General features: G+C 37.7%; 1 protein-coding gene across 1 annotated transcript in view; it reads right to left on the bottom strand.

The window, feature by feature from the left end:
- The window catches only part of LOC124284430 (transmembrane protein 179-like), a 75,227-nt gene that overhangs the window by 42,164 nt on the left and 12,164 nt on the right, over nucleotides 1-20,899 (bottom strand). The gene's annotated exons all lie outside the window — the stretch shown is intronic.

Raw genomic sequence — 20,899 nt, 5'->3', positions numbered from 1 at the left:
ATGGCAACGGTCTGTAAATAATCGAGTCTGGACCAGACAATCCAGTGGTCAACAGCATGAGCATCAATCTGTGCAATTGGGAACCGATGACATGTGTCAACCAGGCCAGCGAGCCTGACCATCCGATCCCGTTAGTCGCTTCTTACGACAAGCATGGGTAACTGAAGGTTCGATTCCACACATGGGTATATTGTGTGAAGCCCATTTCTGGTGTCTCCCGTCGTGATATTGGTGGAACACTGCTAAAGGCGGCGTAAAACTAAAGTCACTCACTCACAACAGGGATGTGTTTGTTTTGACTTTCACACTTTGCACTGACATTTTGTGAGTGAGTGAGTTTAGTTTTACGCCGCACTCAGCAATATTCCAGTTATATAGCAGCCTGACATTTTGTGAGTGGCTTTTCCGTTTCGTCAACAACCCCGTGTCACCTTTGCCTTTCAGTAATCATTTGTGTACTTTTTTTATCACTGACCTATGGAATCCGAGAGGGGACATTGTCGCGTTGTCGCCCTCTCAAAAACAGGCAAAATGAGGCAAAATAAACCAATTCGCGACAACGCGACAGTTCGCCCATTTGTAGCATTGTCGAATGTCGCGTTTTAGTAAATTTTAGGCCTTTTTTACACATCTTAAATAGGGCGACAATGCGACAACGCGACATATTTTGACCTTGAAAATTGTCGCTATGTCGCGTTGTGGAGGAATAATAGAAAAATATTATTCAAAACGCGACACGCGACATCGCGACAATGCGACAAATGGGCGAAATGTCGCGTTGTCGCGCTTTGGTTAATTTTGACCATTTTGCTTGTATTTGAGAGGGCGACAATGAGGTTTTGACAGACTCAGACAACGTGACAATGTCCCCAAAAGTTCCAGGATTCCATACTGAGTCCTGTTACCTTGCCCAATAATCTCTTTATTGTGGAAAGAAAGATATGCAGGCCTAAGACGTCCATTACTTTTGTGGCATCTAGCGAACGGTATTGTGGTAACAGACTTTGCACCACGATCTGTGACTACAACCTATCATCTGAAGTTTTTCTCTACACACCAGGGCACAGGGGTTCGAATCAGTTTGGACAATAATTTTATATTGTATTTTATATGTTATGATTAACATATATTTCATAAACGAAATCGGTGAAGAAATTAATTTTTAGAAAAGTATACTGCTACACTCGTTACATAAAATACAAAACCACCCGCGATGCTAAAACCTGATCGAAAACCGGAAGCCTTTTTCAATATGACCAACGTGCGGTTCAATCAAACCTTGCGTTTTCACCCAAAACATGTGTTGAGCTTGTGGGTCATTCTTTTTACCTTTCTGTTCATCGTATTCAATTTGTCATTTCATATCGACCACTGACCCTCGCATTAGCACTGGCCTCTCTTCGGTAAACATCGATAGTTTCCGTACATTCGCGAAAACGTTATTTCTGCAATTTCGAGACACGAAAATCGTTATACATGGGCGTAATGTAAACAATAACACAGACCCCATTTTCAAAACCGGCATATGCGTTGATATTTCGTGTCAGATCGTTATTGTCTCGAATATCGTACACATAAAATGTCATGGATCTGAACGACCACATTGATTGAATATAGAACTTATGCATGTCATCTTTATTTTAGCAAATGATGACGTATAATTCGATGATTTGGTCCCCTTTTCTCCTGTTGTATGCTGGAAATAAACTGAACGCCGGGAAGAAACTAGAAAATGATTGTTTGCCATTATATAATTAAGTCCATTTGCACATAACCGATTACTAAATTCAACCATGCTTTTAACAATGAATGTGCTTTCTGATTGAAGAATATATTCATTATTTTTATTAATTGTATCCGTCGTCTCGCGTTTGATTGGACGGTCATAGGTCGCTCAAAGGTTACCTGACGCGACCTTCCACAAGGTTTTGTTAGACTCAGTATAGCAGTGTAACGAATAATACTGAGCCAAGGTTTACTTAGACTGTTCAGTCCTGTTACCTTGAGTCAGCTTATTGTGGAAAGAAAGATATGCAGGCCTAAGACGTCCATTACTTTTGTGGCATCTAGCGAACGGTATTGTGGTAACAGACTTTGCACCACGATCTGTGACTACAACCTATCATCTGAAGTTTCTCTCTACACACCAGCGCACAGGGGTTCGAATCAGTTTGGACAATAATTTTATATTGTATTTTATATGTTATGATTAACATATATTTCATATTTGAACGAAATCGGTGAAGAAATTAATATTTTAGAAAAGTATACTGCTACACTCGTTACATAAAATAAACAAGGGTGACACCCGCGATGCTAAAACCTGATCGAAAACCGGACAGCCCGAATATTTTAACGTGCGGTTCAATCAAACCTTGCGTTTTCACCCAAAACATGTGTTGAGCTTGTGGGTCATTCTTTTACCTTTCTGTTCATCGTATTCAATTTGTCATTTCATATTTGACCACTGACCCTCGCATTAGCACTGGCCTCTCTTCGGTAAACATCGATAGTTTCCGTACATCTACGAAAACGTTATTTCTGCAGTTTCGAGACACGAAAATCGTTATACATGGGCGTAATGTAAACAATAACACAGACCCCATTTTCAAAACCGGCATATGCGTTGATATTTCGTGTCAGATCGTTATTGTCTCGAAATCGTACACATAAAACATGGATCTGAACGACCACATTGATTGAATATAGAACTTATATTAAGCATGTAAGCATCTTTATTTTAGCAAATTTGATGACGTATAATTCGATGATTTGGTGCCCTTTTCTCCTGTTGTATGCTGGAAATAAACTGAACGCCGAGTTATAGAAACTAGAAAATGATTGTTTGCCACATTATATAATTAATAATAAATAGATCTAATACATTTGAAACACATAACCGATTACTAGTAATTCAACCATGTACTTTTAACAATGAATGTGCTTTCAAAATGTAAAAATGATAAAGAAGAATATATTCATTATTTTTATTAATTGTATATGCGAATGTCAACTTTCGCGATTTGATAAGCTGTGTTCTGATTGGTCAATTGAAAAGGTTACCTGACGCGACCTTCCACAAGGTTTTGTTAGACTCAGTATAGCAGTGTAACGAATAATACTGAGCCAAGGTTTACTTAGACTGTTCAGTCGTGTTACCTTGAGTCAGCTTATTGTGGAAAGAAAGATATGCAGGCCTAAGACGTCCATTACTTTTGTGGCATCTAGCGAACGGTATTGTGGTAACAGACTTTGCACCACGATCTGTGACTACAACCTATCATCTGAAGTTTCTCTCTACACACCAGCGCACAGGGGTTCGAATCAGTTTGGACAATAATTTTATATTGTATTTTTATATGTTATGATTAACATATATTTCATATTTGAACGAAATCGGTGAAGAAATTAATATTTTAGAAAAGTATGCTGCTACACTCGTTACATAAAATAAACAAGGGGTGACACCCGCGATGCTAAAAACCTGATCGAAAACCGGACAGCCCGAATATTTTAACGTGCGGTTCAATCAAACCTTGCGTTTTTCACCCAAAACATGTGTTGAGCTTGTGGGTCATTCTTTTACCTTTCTGTTCATCGTATTCAATTTGTCATTTCATATTTGACCACTGACCCTCGCATTAGCACTGGCCTCTCTTCGGTAAACATCGATAGTTTCCGTACATCTACGAAAACGTTATTTCTGCAATTTCGAGACACGAAAATCGTTATACATGGGCGTAATGTAAACAATAACACAGACCCCATTTTCAAAACCGGCATATGCGTTGATATTTCGTGTCAGATCGTTATTGTCTCGAAATCGTACACATAAAACATGGATCTGAACGACCACATTGATTGAATATAGAACTTATATTAAGCATGTAAGCATCTTTATTTTAGCAAATTTGATGACGTATAATTCGATGATTTGGTCCCCTTTTCTCCTGTTGTATGCTGGAAATAAACTGAACGCCGAGTTAGAGAAACTAGAAAATGATTGTTTGCCACATTATATAATTAATAATAAATAGTTCTAATACATTTGAAACACATAACCGATTACTAGTAATTCAACCATGTACTTTTAACAATGAATGTGCTTTCAAAAATGTAAAAATGCTAAAGAAGAATATATTCATTATTTTTATTAATTGTATATGCGAATGTCAACTTTCGCGATTTGATAAGCTGTGTTCTGATTGGTCAATTGAAAAGGTTACCTGACGCGACCTTCCACAAGGTTTTGTTAGACTCAGTATAGCAGTGTAACGAATAATACTGAGCCAAGGTTTACTTAGACTGTTCAGTCGTGTTACCTTGAGTCAGCTTATTGTGGAAAGAAAGATATGCAGGCCTAAGACGTCCATTACTTTTGTGGCATCTAGCGAACGGTATTGTGGTAACAGACTTTGCACCACGATCTGTGACTACAACCTATCATCTGAAGTTTCTCTCTACACACCAGCGCACAGGGTTCGAATCAGTTTGGACAATAATTTTATATTGTATTTTATATGTTATGATTAACATATATTTCATATTTGAACGAAATCGGTGAAGAAATTAATATTTTAGAAAAGTATACTGCTACACTCGTTACATAAAATAAACAAGGGTGACACCCGCGATGCTAAAACCTGATCGAAAACCGGACAGCCCGAATATTTTAACGTGCGGTTCAATCAAACCTTGCGTTTTCACCCAAAACATGTGTTGAGCTTGTGGGTCATTCTTTTACCTTTCTGTTCATCGTATTCAATTTGTCATTTCATATTTGACCACTGACCCTCGCATTAGCACTGGCCTCTCTTCGGTAAACATCGATAGTTTCCGTACATCTACGAAAACGTTATTTCTGCAGTTTCGAGACACGAAAATCGTTATACATGGGCGTAATGTAAACAATAACACAGACCCCATTTTCAAAACCGGCATATGCGTTGATATTTCGTGTCAGATCGTTATTGTCTCGAAATCGTACACATAAAACATGGATCTGAACGACCACATTGATTGAATATAGAACTTATATTAAGCATGTAAGCATCTTTATTTTAGCAAATTTGATGACGTATAATTCGATGATTTGGTCCCCTTTTCTCCTGTTGTATGCTGGAAATAAATTGAACGCCGAGTTAGAGAAACTAGAAAATGATTGTTTGCCACATTATATAATTAATAATAAATAGATCTAATACATTTGAAACACATAACCGATTACTAGTAATTCAACCATGTACTTTTAACAATGAATGTGCTTTCAAAAATGTAAAAATGCTAAAGAAGAATATACTCATTATTTTTTTTATTAATTGTATATGCGAATGTCAACTTTCGCGATTTGATAAGCTGTGTTCTGATTGATCAATTGAAAAAGGTTACCTGACGCGACCTTCCACAAGGTTTTGTTAGACTCAGTATAGCAGTGTAACGAATAATACTGAGCCAAGGTTTACTTAGACTGTTCAGTCGTGTTACCTTGAGTCAGCTTATTGTGGAAAGAAAGATATGCAGGCCTAAGACGTCCATTACTTTTGTGGCATCTAGCGAACGGTATTGTGGTAACAGACTTTGCACCACGATCTGTGACTACAACCTATCATCTGAAGTTTCTCTCTACACACCAGCGCACAGGGGTTCGAATCAGTTTGGACAATAATTTTATATTGTATTTTATATGTTATGATTAACATATATTTCATATTTGAACGAAATCGGTGAAGAAATTAATATTTTAGAAAAGTATACTGCTACACTCGTTACATAAAATAAACAAGGGGTGACACCCGCGATGCTAAAAACCTGATCGAAAACCGGACAGCCCGAATATTTTAACGTGCGGTTCAATCAAACCTTGCGTTTTTCACCCAAAACATGTGTTGAGCTTGTGGGTCATTCTTTTACCTTTCTGTTCATCGTATTCAATTTGTCATTTCATATTTGACCACTGACCCTCGCATTAGCACTGGCCTCTCTTCGGTAAACATCGATAGTTTCCGTACATCTTTTAGTTTTGTACGAAAACGTTATTTCTGCAGTTTCGAGAGACACGAAAATCGTTATACATGGGCGTAATGTAAACAATAACACAGACCCCATTTTCAAAACCGGCATATGCGTTGATATTTCGTGTCAGATCGTTATTGTCTCGAAATCGTACACATAAAACATGGATCTGAACGACCACATTGATTGAATATAGAACTTATATATTAAGCATGTAAGCATCTTTATTTTAGCAAATTTGATGACGATAATTCGATGATTTGGTCCCCTTTTCTCCTGTTGTATGCTGGAAATAAACTGAACGCCGAGTTAGAGAAACTAGAAAATGATTGTTTGCCACATTATATAATTAATAATAAATAGTTCTAATACATTTGAAACACATAACCGATTACTAGTAATTCAACCATGTACTTTTAACAATGAATGTGCTTTCAAAAAATGTAAAAATGCTAAAGAAAGAATATACTCATTATTTTTATTAATTGTATATGCGAATGTCAACTTTCGCGATTTGATAAGCTGTGTTCTGATTGATCAATTGAAAAGGTTACCTGACGCGACCTTCCACAAGGTTTTGTTAGACTCAGTATAGCAGTGTAACGAATAATACTGAGCCAAGGTTTACTTAGACTGTTCAGTCGTGTTACCTTGAGTCAGCTTATTGTGGAAAGAAAGATATGCAGGCCTAAGACGTCCATTACTTTGTGGCATCTAGCGAACGGTATTGTGGTAACAGACTTTGCACCACGATCTGTGACTACAACCTATCATCTGAAGTTTCTCTCTACACACCAGCGCACAGGGGTTCGAATCAGTTTGGACAATAATTTTATATTGTATTTTATATGTTATGATTAACATATATTTCATATTTGAACGAAATCGGTGAAGAAATTAATATTTTAGAAAAAGTATACTGCTACACTCGTTACATAAAATAAACAAGGGTGACACCCGCGATGCTAAAACCTGATCGAAAACCGGACAGCCCGAATATTTTAACGTGCGGTTCAATCAAACCTTGCGTTTTTCACCCAAAACATGTGTTGAGCTTGTGGGTCATTCTTTTACCTTTCTGTTCATCGTATTCAATTTGTCATTTCATATTTGACCACTGACCCTCGCATTAGCACTGGCCTCTCTTCGGTAAACATCGATAGTTTCCGTACATCTTTTAGTTTTGTACGAAAACGTTATTTCTGCAGTTTCGAGACACGAAAATCGTTATACATGGGCGTAATGTAAACAATAACACAGACCCCATTTTCCAAAACCGGCATATGCGTTGATATTTCGTGTCAGATCGTTATTGTCTCGAAATCGTACACATAAAACATGGATCTGAACGACCACATTGATTGAATATAGAACTTATATTAAGCATGTAAGCATCTTTATTTTAGCAAATTTGATGACGTATAATTCGATGATTTGGTCCCCTTTTCTCCTGTTGTATGCTGGAAATAAACTGAACGCCGAGTTAGAGAAACTAGAAAATGATTGTTTGCCACATTATATAATTAATAATAAATAGTTCTAATACATTTGAAACACATAACCGATTACTAGTAATTCAACCATGTACTTTTAACAATGAATGTGCTTTCAAAAATGTAAAAATGCTAAAGAAGAATATACTCATTATTTTTATTAATTGTATATGCGAATGTCAACTTTCGCGATTTGATAAGCTGTGTTCTGATTGATCAATTGAAAAGGTTACCTGACGCGACCTTCCACAAGGTTTTGTTAGACTCAGTATAGCAGTGTAACGAATAATACTGAGCCAAGGTTTACTTAGACTGTTCAGTCGTGTTACCTTGAGTCAGCTTATTGTGGAAAGAAAGATATGCAGGCCTAAGACGTCCATTACTTTTGTGGCATCTAGCGAACGGTATTGTGGTAACAGACTTTGCACCACGATCTGTGACTACAACCTATCATCTGAAGTTTCTCTCTACACACCAGCGCACAGGGTTCGAATCAGTTTGGACAATAATTTTTATATTGTATTTTATATGTTATGATTAACATATATTTCATATTTGAACGAAATCGGTGAAGAAATTAATATTTTAGAAAAGTATACTGCTACACTCGTTACATAAAATAAACAAGGGGTGACACCCGCGATGCTAAAAACCTGATCGAAAACCGGACAGCCCGAATATTTTAACGTGCGGTTCAATCAAACCTTGCGTTTTTCACCCAAAACATGTGTTGAGCTTGTGGGTCATTCTTTTACCTTTCTGTTCATCGTATTCAATTTGTCATTTCATATTTGACCACTGACCCTCGCATTAGCACTGGCCTCTCTTCGGTAAACATCGATAGTTTCCGTACATCTTTTAGTTTTGTACGAAAACGTTATTTCTGCAGTTTCGAGACACGAAAATCGTTATACATGGGCGTAATGTAAACAATAACACAGACCCCATTTTCAAAACCGGCATATGCGTTGATATTTCGTGTCAGATCGTTATTGTCTCGAAATCGTACACATAAAACATGGATCTGAACGACCACATTGATTGAATATAGAACTTATATTAAGCATGTAAGCATCTTTATTTTAGCAAATTTGATGACGTATAATTCGATGATTTGGTCCCCTTTTCTCCTGTTGTATGCTGGAAATAAACTGAACGCCGAGTTAGAGAAACTAGAAAATGATTGTTTGCCACATTATATAATTAATAATAAATACAATATAGAACAAGTTTTATGGATAACAACTTCTTTATTTCGTGAGTGCGACGTTTCGATACAGATTCTTGTACCGTTGTCAAGCAAGAGTGATACATGAAGTGTAGGAGCTGCATATATATACTGTATATAACAATGAAACAACATAATAGACAAAGGAAACAACATAATTGCCATGATTGGCTAAGCAGTAAGCTGAAGAAGCCAGTGAGTACACAAAGGATAGTGAATGGAAGCCAGAGATGTAGTTACAATGAGATGTTTGAACAATAGATGCGATGTTTATACAATAGATTGGGCTTGGTGGAGGAGTGGATCATAAGCTGATGGAATGAAGTATCCTTGGTCACGGTTGATGGTGGGCTTGTGGCGTTTGATGTGAATGGCTTCTGTGAGCTTGCGTTTAGTGAAGTCCGTTTGGTTGTTGGCGAGAATGGTGATGTCGGACCACTCTATTTGATGATTGGGGTTAGCTTTGATGTGGTCAGAGATAGCTGACTTGGTGTCGGAATTAGCAACAGAGGTGCGATGTTCTTTGACTCGGGTGTTGATGGGTCGGGATGTTTCACCTATGTAGCATTGTCCACAATCACAGTTTATTTTGTAAATAACACATTTCGGGTTGTTGTTGTTGACGGTGGGTTGTTTTCTTCCGTTGGCATGGAGGGAGGTTGTTGAGGCTGGAGGACGCTGAGAAGGTTGTGTCTATGCCTGCCTGTTGTTTCCTCAGGAGTCGGCTGACTCGGTACAAGAATCTGTATCGAAACGTCGCACTCACGAAATAAAGAAGTTGTTATCCATAAAACTTGTTCTATATTGTACGTCTCAACTTCTAAAATGCCACTCAAACAAGTAATAATAAAAATAGTTCTAATACATTTGAAACACATAACCGATTACTAGTAATTCAACCATGTACTTTTAACAATGAATGTGCTTTCAAAAATGTAAAAATGCTAAAGAAGAATATATTCATTATTTTTATTAATTGTATATGCGAATGTCAACTTTCGCGATTTGATAAGCTGTGTTCTGATTGGTCAATTGAAAAGGTTACCTGACGCGACCTTCCACAAGGTTTTGTTAGACTCAGTATAGCAGTGTAACGAATAATACTGAGCCAAGGTTTTACTTAGACTGTTCAGTCGTGTTACCTTGAGTCAGCTTATTGTGGAAAGAAAGATATGCAGGCCTAAGACGTCCATTACTTTTGTGGCATCTAGCGAACGGTATTGTGGTAACAGACTTTGCACCACGATCTGTGACTACAACCTATCATCTGAAGTTTCTCTCTACACAGCAGCGCACAGGGGTTCGAATCAGTTTGGACAATAATTTTATATTGTATTTTATATGTTATGATTAACATATATTTCATATTTGAACGAAATCGGTGAAGAAATTAATATTTTAGAAAAGTATACTGCTACACTCGTTACATAAAATAAACAAGGGGTGACACCCGCGATGCTAAAACCTGATCGAAAACCGGACAGCCCGAATATTTTAACGTGCGGTTCAATCAAACCTTGCGTTTTCACCCAAAACATGTGTTGAGCTTGTGGGTCATTCTTTTACCTTTCTGTTCATCGTATTCAATTTGTCATTTCATATTTGACCACTGACCCTCGCATTAGCACTGGCCTCTCTTCGGTAAACATCGATAGTTTCCGTACATCTACGAAAACGTTATTTCTGCAGTTTCGAGACACGAAAATCGTTATACATGGGCGTAATGTAAACAATAACACAGACCCCATTTTCAAAACCGGCATATGCGTTGATATTTCGTGTCAGATCGTTATTGTCTCGAAATCGTACACATAAAACATGGATCTGAACGACCACATTGATTGAATATAGAACTTATATTAAGCATGTAAGCATCTTTATTTTAGCAAATTTGATGACGTATAATTCGATGATTTGGTCCCCTTTTCTCCTGTTGTATGCTGGAAATAAACTGAACGCCGAGTTAGAGAAACTAGAAAATGATTGTTTGCCACATTATATAATTAATAATAAATACAATATAGAACAAGTTTATGGATAACAACTTCTTTATTTCGTGAGTGCGACGTTTCGATACAGATTCTTGTACCGTTGTCAAGCAAGAGTGATACATGAAGTGTAGGAGCTGCATATATATACTGTATATAACAATGAAACAACATAATAGACAAAGGAAACAACATAATTGCCATGATTGGCTAAACAGTAAGCTGAAGAAGCCGAGTGAGTACACAAAGGATAGTGAATGGAAGCCAGAGATGTAGTTACAATGAGATGTTTGAACAATAGATGCGATGTTTATACAATAGATTGGGCTTGGTGGAGGAGTGGATCATAAGCTGATGGAATGAAGTATCCTTGGTCACGGTTGATGGTGGGCTTGTGGCGTTTGATGTGAATGGCTTCTGTGAGCTTGCGTTTATTAAAGTCCGTTTGGTTGTTGGCGAGAATGGTGATGTCGGGCCACTCTATTTGATGATTGGGGTTAGCTTTGATGTGGTCAGAGATAGCTGACTTGGTGTCGGAATTAGCAACAGAGGTGCGATGTTCTTTGACTCGGGTGTTGATGGGTCGGGATGTTTCACCTATGTAGCATTGTCCACAATCACAGTTTATTTTGTAAATAACACATTTCGGGTTGTTGTTGTTGACGGTGGGTTGTTTTTCTTCCGTTGGCATGGAGGGAGGTTGTTGAGGCTGGAGGACGCTGAGAAGGTTGTGTCTATGCCTGCCTGTTGTTTCAGGAGTCGGCTGACTCGGTACAAGAATCTGTATCGAAACGTCGCACTCACGAAATAAAGAAGTTGTTATCCATAAAACTTGTTCTATATTGTACGTCTCAACTTCTAAAATGCCACTCAAACAAGTAATAATAAATAGTTCTAATACATTTGAAACACATAACCGATTACTAGTAATTCAACCATGTACTTTTAACAATGAATGTGCTTTCAAAAATGTAAAATGCTAAAGAAGAATATATTCATTATTTTTTATTAATTGTATATGCGAATGTCAACTTTCGCGATTTGATAAGCTGTGTTCTGATTGGTCAATTGAAAAGGTTACCTGACGCGACCTTCCACAAGGTTTTGTTAGACTCAGTATAGCAGTGTAACGAATAATACTGAGCCAAGGTTTACTTAGACTGTTCAGTCGTGTTACCTTGAGTCAGCTTATTGTGGAAAGAAAGATATGCAGGCCTAAGACGTCCATTACTTTTGTGGCATCTAGCGAACGGTATTGTGGTAACAGACTTTGCACCACGATCTGTGACTACAACCTATCATCTGAAGTTTCTCTCTACACACCAGCGCACAGGGGGTTCGAATCAGTTTGGACAATAATTTTATATTGTATTTTATATGTTATGATTAACATATATTTCATATTTGAACGAAATCGGTGAAGAAATTAATATTTTAGAAAAGTATACTGCTACACTCGTTACATAAAATTAACAAGGGGTGACACCCGCGATGCTAAAAACCTGATCGAAAACCGGACAGCCCGAATATTTTAACGTGCGGTTCAATCAAACCTTGCGTTTTTCACCCAAAACATGTGTTGAGCTTGTGGGTCATTCTTTTACCTTTCTGTTCATCGTATTCAATTTGTCATTTCATATTTGACCACTGACCCTCGCATTAGCACTGGCCTCTCTTCGGTAAACATCGATAGTTTCCGTACATCTACGAAAACGTTATTTCTGCAGTTTCGAGACACGAAAATCGTTATACATGGGCGTAATGTAAACAATAACACAGACCCCATTTTCAAAACCGGCATATGCGTTGATATTTCGTGTCAGATCGTTATTGTCTCGAAATCGTACACATAAAACATGGATCTGAACGACCACATTGATTGAATATAGAACTTATATTAAGCATGTAAGCATCTTTATTTTAGCAAATTTGATGACGTATAATTCGATGATTTGGTCCCCTTTTCTCCTGTTGTATGCTGGAAATAAACTGAACGCCGAGTTAGAGAAACTAGAAAATGATTGTTTGCCACATTATATAATTAATAATAAATACAATATAGAACAAGTTTTATGGATAACAACTTCTTTATTTCGTGAGTGCGACGTTTCGATACAGATTCTTGTACCGTTGTCAAGCAAGAGTGATACATGAAGTGTAGGAGCTGCATATATATACTGTATATAACAATGAAACAACATAATAGACAAAGGAAACAACATAATTGCCATGATTGGCTAAGCAGTAAGCTGAAGAAGCCAGTGAGTACACAAAGGATAGTGAATGGAAGCCAGAGATGTAGTTACAATGAGATGTTTGAACAATAGATGCGATGTTTATACAATAGATTGGGCTTGGTGGAGGAGTGGATCATAAGCTGATGGAATGAAGTATCCTTGGTCACGGTTGATGGTGGGCTTGTGGCGTTTGATGTGAATGGCTTCTGTGAGCTTGCGTTTATTAAAGTCCGTTTGGTTGTTGGCGAGAATGGTGATGTCGGGCCACTCTATTTGATGATTGGGGTTAGCTTTGATGTGGTCAGAGATAGCTGACTTGGTGTCGGAATTAGCAACAGAGGTGCGATGTTCTTTGACTCGGGTGTTGATGGGTCGGGATGTTTCACCTATGTAGCATTGTCCACAATCACAGTTTATTTTGTAAATAACACATTTCGGGTTGTTGTTGTTGACGGTGGGTTGTTTTCTTCCGTTGGCATGGAGGAGGTTGTTGAGGCTGGAGGACGCTGAGAAGGTTGTGTCTATGCCTGCCTGTTGTTTCAGGAGTCGGCTGACTCGGTACAAGAATCTGTATCGAAACGTCGCACTCACGAAATAAAGAAGTTGTTATCCATAAAACTTGTTCTATATTGTACGTCTCAACTTCTAAAATGCCACTCAAACAAGTAATAATAAATAGTTCTAATACATTTGAAACACATAACCGATTACTAGTAATTCAACCATGTACTTTTAACAATGAATGTGCTTTCAAAAATGTAAAATGATAAAGAAGAATATATTCATTATTTTTATTAATTGTATATGCGAATGTCAACTTTCGCGATTTGATAAAGCTGTGTCTGATTGGTCAATTGAAAAGGTTACCTGACGCGACCTTCCACAAGGTTTTGTTAGACTCAGTATAGCAGTGTAACGAATAATACTGAGCCAAGGTTTACTTAGACTGTTCAGTCGTGTTACCTTGAGTCAGCTTATTGTGGAAAGAAAGATATGCAGGCCTAAGACGTCCATTACTTTTGTGGCATCTAGCGAACGGTATTGTGGTAACAGACTTTGCACCACGATCTGTGACTACAACCTATCATCTGAAGTTTCTCTCTACACAGCAGCGCACAGGGGTTCGAATCAGTTTGGACAATAATTTTATATTGTATTTTATATGTTATGATTAACATATATTTCATATTTGAACGAAATCGGTGAAGAAATTAATATTTTAGAAAAGTATACTGCTACACTCGTTACATAAAATTAACAAGGGGTGACACCCGCGATGCTAAAAACCTGATCGAAAACCGGACAGCCCGAATATTTTAACGTGCGGTTCAATCAAACCTTGCGTTTTTCACCCAAAACATGTGTTGAGCTTGTGGGTCATTCTTTTACCTTTCTGTTCATCGTATTCAATTTGTCATTTCATATTTGACCACTGACCCTCGCATTAGCACTGGCCTCTCTTCGGTAAACATCGATAGTTTCCGTACATCTACGAAAACGTTATTTCTGCAGTTTCGAGACACGAAAATCGTTATACATGGGCGTAATGTAAACAATAACACAGACCCCATTTTCAAAACCGGCATATGCGTTGATATTTCGTGTCAGATCGTTATTGTCTCGAAATCATTACACATAAAACATGGATCTGAACGACCACATTGATTGAATATAGAACTTATATTAAGCATGTAAGCATCTTTATTTTAGCAAATTTGATGACGTATAATTCGATGATTTGGTCCCCTTTTCTCCTGTTGTATGCTGGAAATAAACTGAACGCCGAGTTAGAGAAAACTAGAAAATGATTGTTTGCCACATTATATAATTAATAATAAATACAATATAGAACAAGTTTTATGGATAACAACTTCTTTATTTCGTGAGTGCGACGTTTCGATACAGATTCTTGTACCGTTGTCAAGCAAGAGTGATACATGAAGTGTAGGAGCTGCATATATATACTGTATATAACAATGAAACAACATAATAGACAAAGGAAACAACATAATTGCCATGATTGGCTAAGCAGTAAGCTGAAGAAGCCAGTGAGTACACAAAGGATAGTGAATGGAAGCCAGAGATGTAGTTACAATGAGATGTTTGAACAATAGATGCGATGTTTATACAATAGATTGGGCTTGGTGGAGGAGTGGATCATAAGCTGATGGAATGAAGTATCCTTGGTCACGGTTGATGGTGGGCTTGTGGCGTTTGATGTGAATGGCTTCTGTGAGCTTGCGTTTATTAAAGTCCGTTTGGTTGTTGGCGAGAATGGTGATGTCGGGCCACTCTATTTGATGATTGGGGTTAGCTTTGATGTGGTCAGAGATAGCTGACTTGGTGTCGGAATTAGCAACAGAGGTGCGATGTTCTTTGACTCGGGTGTTGATGGGTCGGGATGTTTCACCTATGTAGCATTGTCCACAATCACAGTTTATTTTGTAAATAACACATTTCGGGTTGTTGTTGTTGACGGTGGGTTGTTTTCTTCCGTTGGCATGGAGGAGGTTGTTGAGGCTGGAGGACGCTGAGAAGGTTGTGTCTATGCCTGCCTGTTGTTTCAGGAGTCGGCTGACTCGGTACAAGAATCTGTATCGAAACGTCGCACTCACGAAATAAAAGAAGTTGTTATCCATAAAACTTGTTCTATATTGTACGTCTCAACTTCTAAAATGCCACTCAAACAAGTAATAATAAATAGTTCTAATACATTTAAAACACATAACCGATTACTAGTAATTCAACCATGTACTTTTAACAATGAATGTGCTTTCAAAAATGTAAAAATGATAAAGAAGAATATATTCATTATTTTTATTAATTGTATATGCGAATGTCAACTTTCGCGATTTGATAAAGCTGTGTTCTGATTGGTCAATTGAAAGGTTACCTGACGCGACCTTCCACAAGGTTTTGTTAGACTCAGTATAGCAGTGTAACGAATAATACTGAGCCAAGGTTTACTTAGACTGTTCAGTCGTGTTACCTTGAGTCAGCTTATTGTGGAAAGAAAGATATGCAGGCCTAAGACGTCCATTACTTTTGTGGCATCTAGCGAACGGTATTGTGGTAACAGACTTTGCACCACGATCTGTGACTACAACCCTATCATCTGAAGTTTCTCTCTACACAGCAGCGCACGGGGTTCGAATCAGTTTGGACAATAATTTTATATTGTATTTTATATGTTATGATTAACATATATTTCATATTTGAACGAAATCGGTGAAGAAATTAATATTTTAGAAAAGTATACTGCTACACTCGTTACATAAAATAAACAAGGGTGACACCCGCGATGCTAAAAAACCTGATCGAAAACCGGACAGCCCGAATATTTTAACGTGCGGTTCAATCAAACCTTGCGTTTTCACCCAAAACATGTGTTGAGCTTGTGGGTCATTCTTTTACCTTTCTGTTAATCGTATTCAATTTGTCATTTCATATTTGACCACTGACCCTCGCATTAGCACTGGCCTCTCTTCGGTAAACATCGATAGTTTCCGTACATCTACGAAAACGTTATTTCTGCAGTTTCGAGACACGAAAATCGTTATACATGGGCGTAATGTAAACAATAACACAGACCCCCATTTTCAAAACCCGGCATATGCGTTGATATTTCGTGTCAGATCGTTATTGTCTCGAAATCGTACACATAAAACATGGATCTGAACGACCACATTGATTGAATATAGAACTTATATTAAGCATGTAAGCATCTTTATTTTAGCAAATTTGATGACGTATAATTCGATGATTTGGTCCCCTTTTCTCCTGTTGTATGCTGGAAATAAACTGAACGCCGAGTTAGAGAAACTAGAAAATGATTGTTTGCCACATTATATAATTAATAATAAATACAATATAGAACAAGTTTATGGATAACAACTTCTTTATTTCGTGAGTGCGACGTTTCGATACAGATTCTTGTACCGTTGTCAAGCAAAGAGTGATACATGAAGTGTAGGAGCTGCATATATATACTGTATATAACAATGAAACAACATAATAGACAAAGGAAACAACATAATTGCCATGATTGGCTAAGCAGTAAGCTGAAGAAGCCAGTGAGTACACAAAGGATAGTGAATGGAAGCCAGAGATGTAGTTACAATGAGATGTTTGAACAATAGATGCGATGTTTATACAATAGATTGGGCTTGGTGGAGGAGTGGATCATAAGCTGATGGAATGAAGTATCCTTGGTCACGGTTGATGGTGGAGCTTGTGGCGTTTGATGTGAATGGCTTCTGTGAGCTTGCGTTTATTAAAGTCCGTTTGGTTGTTGGCGAGAATGGTGATGTCGGGCCACTCTATTTTGATGATTGGGGTTAGCTTTGATGTGGTCAGAGATAGCTGACTTGGTGTCGGAATTAGCAACAGAGGTGCGATGTTCTTTGACTCGGGTGTTGATGGGTCGGGATGTTTCACCTATGTAGCATTGTCCACAATCACAGTTTATTTTGTAAATAACACATTTCGGGTTGTTGTTGTTGACGGTGGGTTGTTTTCTTCCGTTGGCATGGAGGAGGTTGTTGTTGAGGCTGGAGGACGCTGAGAAGGTTGTGTCTATGCCTGCCTGTTGTTTCAGGAGTCGGCTGACTCGGTACAAGAATCTGTATCGAAACGTCGCACTCACGAAATAAAGTTGTTATCCATAAAACTTGTTCTATATTGTACGTCTCAACTTCTAAAATGCCACTCAAACAAGTAATAATAAATAGTTCTAATACATTTGAAACACATAACCGATTACTAGTAATTCAACCATGTACTTTTAACAATGAATGTGCTTTCAAAAATGTAAAAATGATAAAGAAGAATATATTCATTATTTTTTATTAATTGTATATGCGAATGTCAACTTTCGCGATTTGATAAGCTGTGTTCTGATTGGTCAATTGAAAAGGTTACCTGACGCGACCTTCCACAAAGGTTTTGTTAGACTCAGTATAGCAGTGTAACGAATAATACTGAGCCAAGGTTTACTTAGACTGTTCAGTCGTGTTACCTTGAGTCAGCTTATTGTGGAAAAAGAAAGATATGCAGGCCTAAGACGTCCATTACTTTTGTGGCATCTGGCGAACGGTATTGTGGTAACAGACTTTGCACCACGATCTGTGACTACAACCTATCATCTGAAGTTTCTCTCTACACAGCAGCGCACGAGGGGTTCGAATCAGTTTGGACAATAATTTTATATTGTATTTTATATGTTATGATTAACATATATTTCATATTTGAACGAAATCGGTGAAGAAATTAATATTTTAGAAAAGTATACTGCTACACTCGTTACATAAAATAAACAAGGGGTGACACCCGCGATGCTAAAAACCTGATCGAAAACCGGACAGCCCGAATATTTTAACGTGCGGTTCAATCAAACCTTGCGTTTTTCACCCAAAACATGTGTTGAGCTTGTGGGTCATTCTTTTACCTTTCTGTTCATCGTATTCAATTTGTCATTTCATATTTGACCACTGACCCTCGCATTAGCACTGGCCTCTCTTCGGTAAACATCGATAGTTTCCGTACATCTACGAAAACGTTATTTCTGCAGTTTCGAGACACGAAAATCGTTATACATGGGCGTAATGTAAACAATAACACAGACCCCATTTTCAAAACCGGCATATGCGTTGATATTTCGTGTCAGATCGTTATTGTCTCCGAAATCGTACACATAAAACATGGATCTGAACGACCACATTGATTGAATATAGAACTTATATTAAGCATGTAAGCATCTTTATTTTAGCAAATTTGATGACGTATAATTCGATGATTTGGTCCCCTTTTCTCCTGTTGTATGCTGGAAATAAACTGAACGCCGAGTTAGAGAAACTAGAAAAATGATTGTTTGCCACATTATATAATTAATAATAAATACAATATAGAACAAGTTTTATGGATAACAACTTCTTTATTTCGTGAGTGCGACGTTTCGATACAGATTCTTGTACCGTTGTCAAGCAAGAGTGATACATGAAGTGTAGGAGCTGCATATATATACTGTATATAACAATGAAACAACATAATAGACAAAGGAAACAACATAATTGCCATGATTGGCTAAGCAGTAAGCTGAAGAAGCCAGTGAGTACACAAAAGGATAGTGAATGGAAGCCAGAGATGTAGTTACAATGAGATGTTTGAACAATAGATGCGATGTTTATACAATAGATTGGGCTTGGTGGAGGAGTGGATCATAAGCTGATGGAATGAAGTATCCTTGGTCACGGTTGATGGTGGGCTTGTGGCGTTTGATGTGAATGGCTTCTGTGAGCTTGCGTTTAGTGAAGTCCGTTTGGTTGTTGGCGAGAATGGTGATGTCGGGCCACTCTATTTGATGATTGGGGTTAGCTTTGATGTGGTCAGAGATAGCTGACTTGGTGTCGGAATTAGCAACAGAGGTGCGATGTTCTTTGACTCGGGTGTTGATGGGTCGGGATGTTTCACCTATGTAGCATTGTCCACAATCACAGTTTATTTTGTAAATAACACATTTCGGGTTGTTGTTGTTGACGGTGGGTTGTTTTCTTCCGTTGGCATGGAGGAGGTTGTTGAGGCTGGAGGACGCTGAGAAGGTTGTGTCTATGCCTGCCTGTTGTTTCAGGAGTCGGCTGACTCGGTACAAGAATCTGTATCGAAACGTCGCACTCACGAAATAAAGAAGTTGTTATCCATAAAACTTGTTCTATATTGTACGTCTCAACTTCTAAAATGCCACTCAAACAAGTAATAATAAATAGTTCTAATACATTTTAAAACACATAACCGATTACTAGTAATTCAACCATGTACTTTTAACAATGAATGTGCTTTCAAAAATGTAAAAAATGCTAAAGAAGAATATATTCATTATTTTTATTAATTGTATATGCGAATGTCAACTTTCGCGATTTGATAAGCTGTGTTCTGATTGGTCAATTGAAAAGGTTACCTGACGCGACCTTCCACAAGGTTTTGTTAGACTCAGTATAGCAGTGTAACGGAATAATACTGAGCCAAGGTTTACTTAGACTGTTCAGTCGTGTTACCTTGAGTCAGCTTATTGTGGAAAGAAATATATGCAGGCCTAAGACGTCCATTACTTTTGTGGCATCTAGCGAACGGTATTGTGGTAACAGACTTTGCACCACGATCTGTGACTACAACCTATCATCTGAAGTTTCTCTCTACACACCAGCGCACAGGGGTTCGAATCAGTTTGGACAATAATTTTATATTGTATTTTATATGTTATGATTAACATATATTTCATATTTGAACGAAATCGGTGAAGAAATTAATATTTTAGAAAAAGTATACTGCTACACTCGTTACATAAAAATAAACAAGGGGTGACACCCGCGATGCTAAAACCTGATCGAAAACCGGACAGCCCGAATATTTTAACGTGCGGTTCAATCAAACCTTGCGTTTTTCACCCAAAACATGTGTTGAGCTTGTGGGTCATTCTTTTACCTTTCTGTTCATCGTATTCAATTTGTCATTTCATATTTGACCACTGACCCTCGCATTAGCACTGGCCTCTCTTCGGTAAACATCGATAGTTTCCGTACATCTACGAAAACGTTATTTCTGCAGTTTCGAGACACGAAAATCGTTATACATGGGCGTAATGTAAACAGTAACACAGACCCCATTTTCAAAACCGGCATATGCGTTGATATTTCGTGTCAGATCGTTATTGTCTCGAAATCGTACACATAAAACATGGATCACATTGATTGAATATAGAACTTATATTAAGCATGTAAGCATCTTTATTTTAGCAAATTTGATGACGTATAATTCGATGATTTGGTCCCCTTTTCTCCTGTTGTATGCTGGAAATAAACTGAACGCCGAGTTAGAGAAACTAGAAAATGATTGTTTGCCACATTATATAATTAATAATAAATACAATATAGAACAAGTTTTATGGAT

The sequence above is a fragment of the Haliotis rubra genome, unplaced genomic scaffold (genome assembly GCF_003918875.1).
Source record: "Haliotis rubra isolate DU_JTF1 unplaced genomic scaffold, ASM391887v1 Scf337, whole genome shotgun sequence".
Classification (NCBI taxonomy): domain Eukaryota; kingdom Metazoa; phylum Mollusca; class Gastropoda; order Lepetellida; family Haliotidae; genus Haliotis; species Haliotis rubra.
The sequence above is the reverse complement of the archived record's forward strand: the minus strand, read 5'-3'. Positions and strand labels throughout refer to the sequence as shown.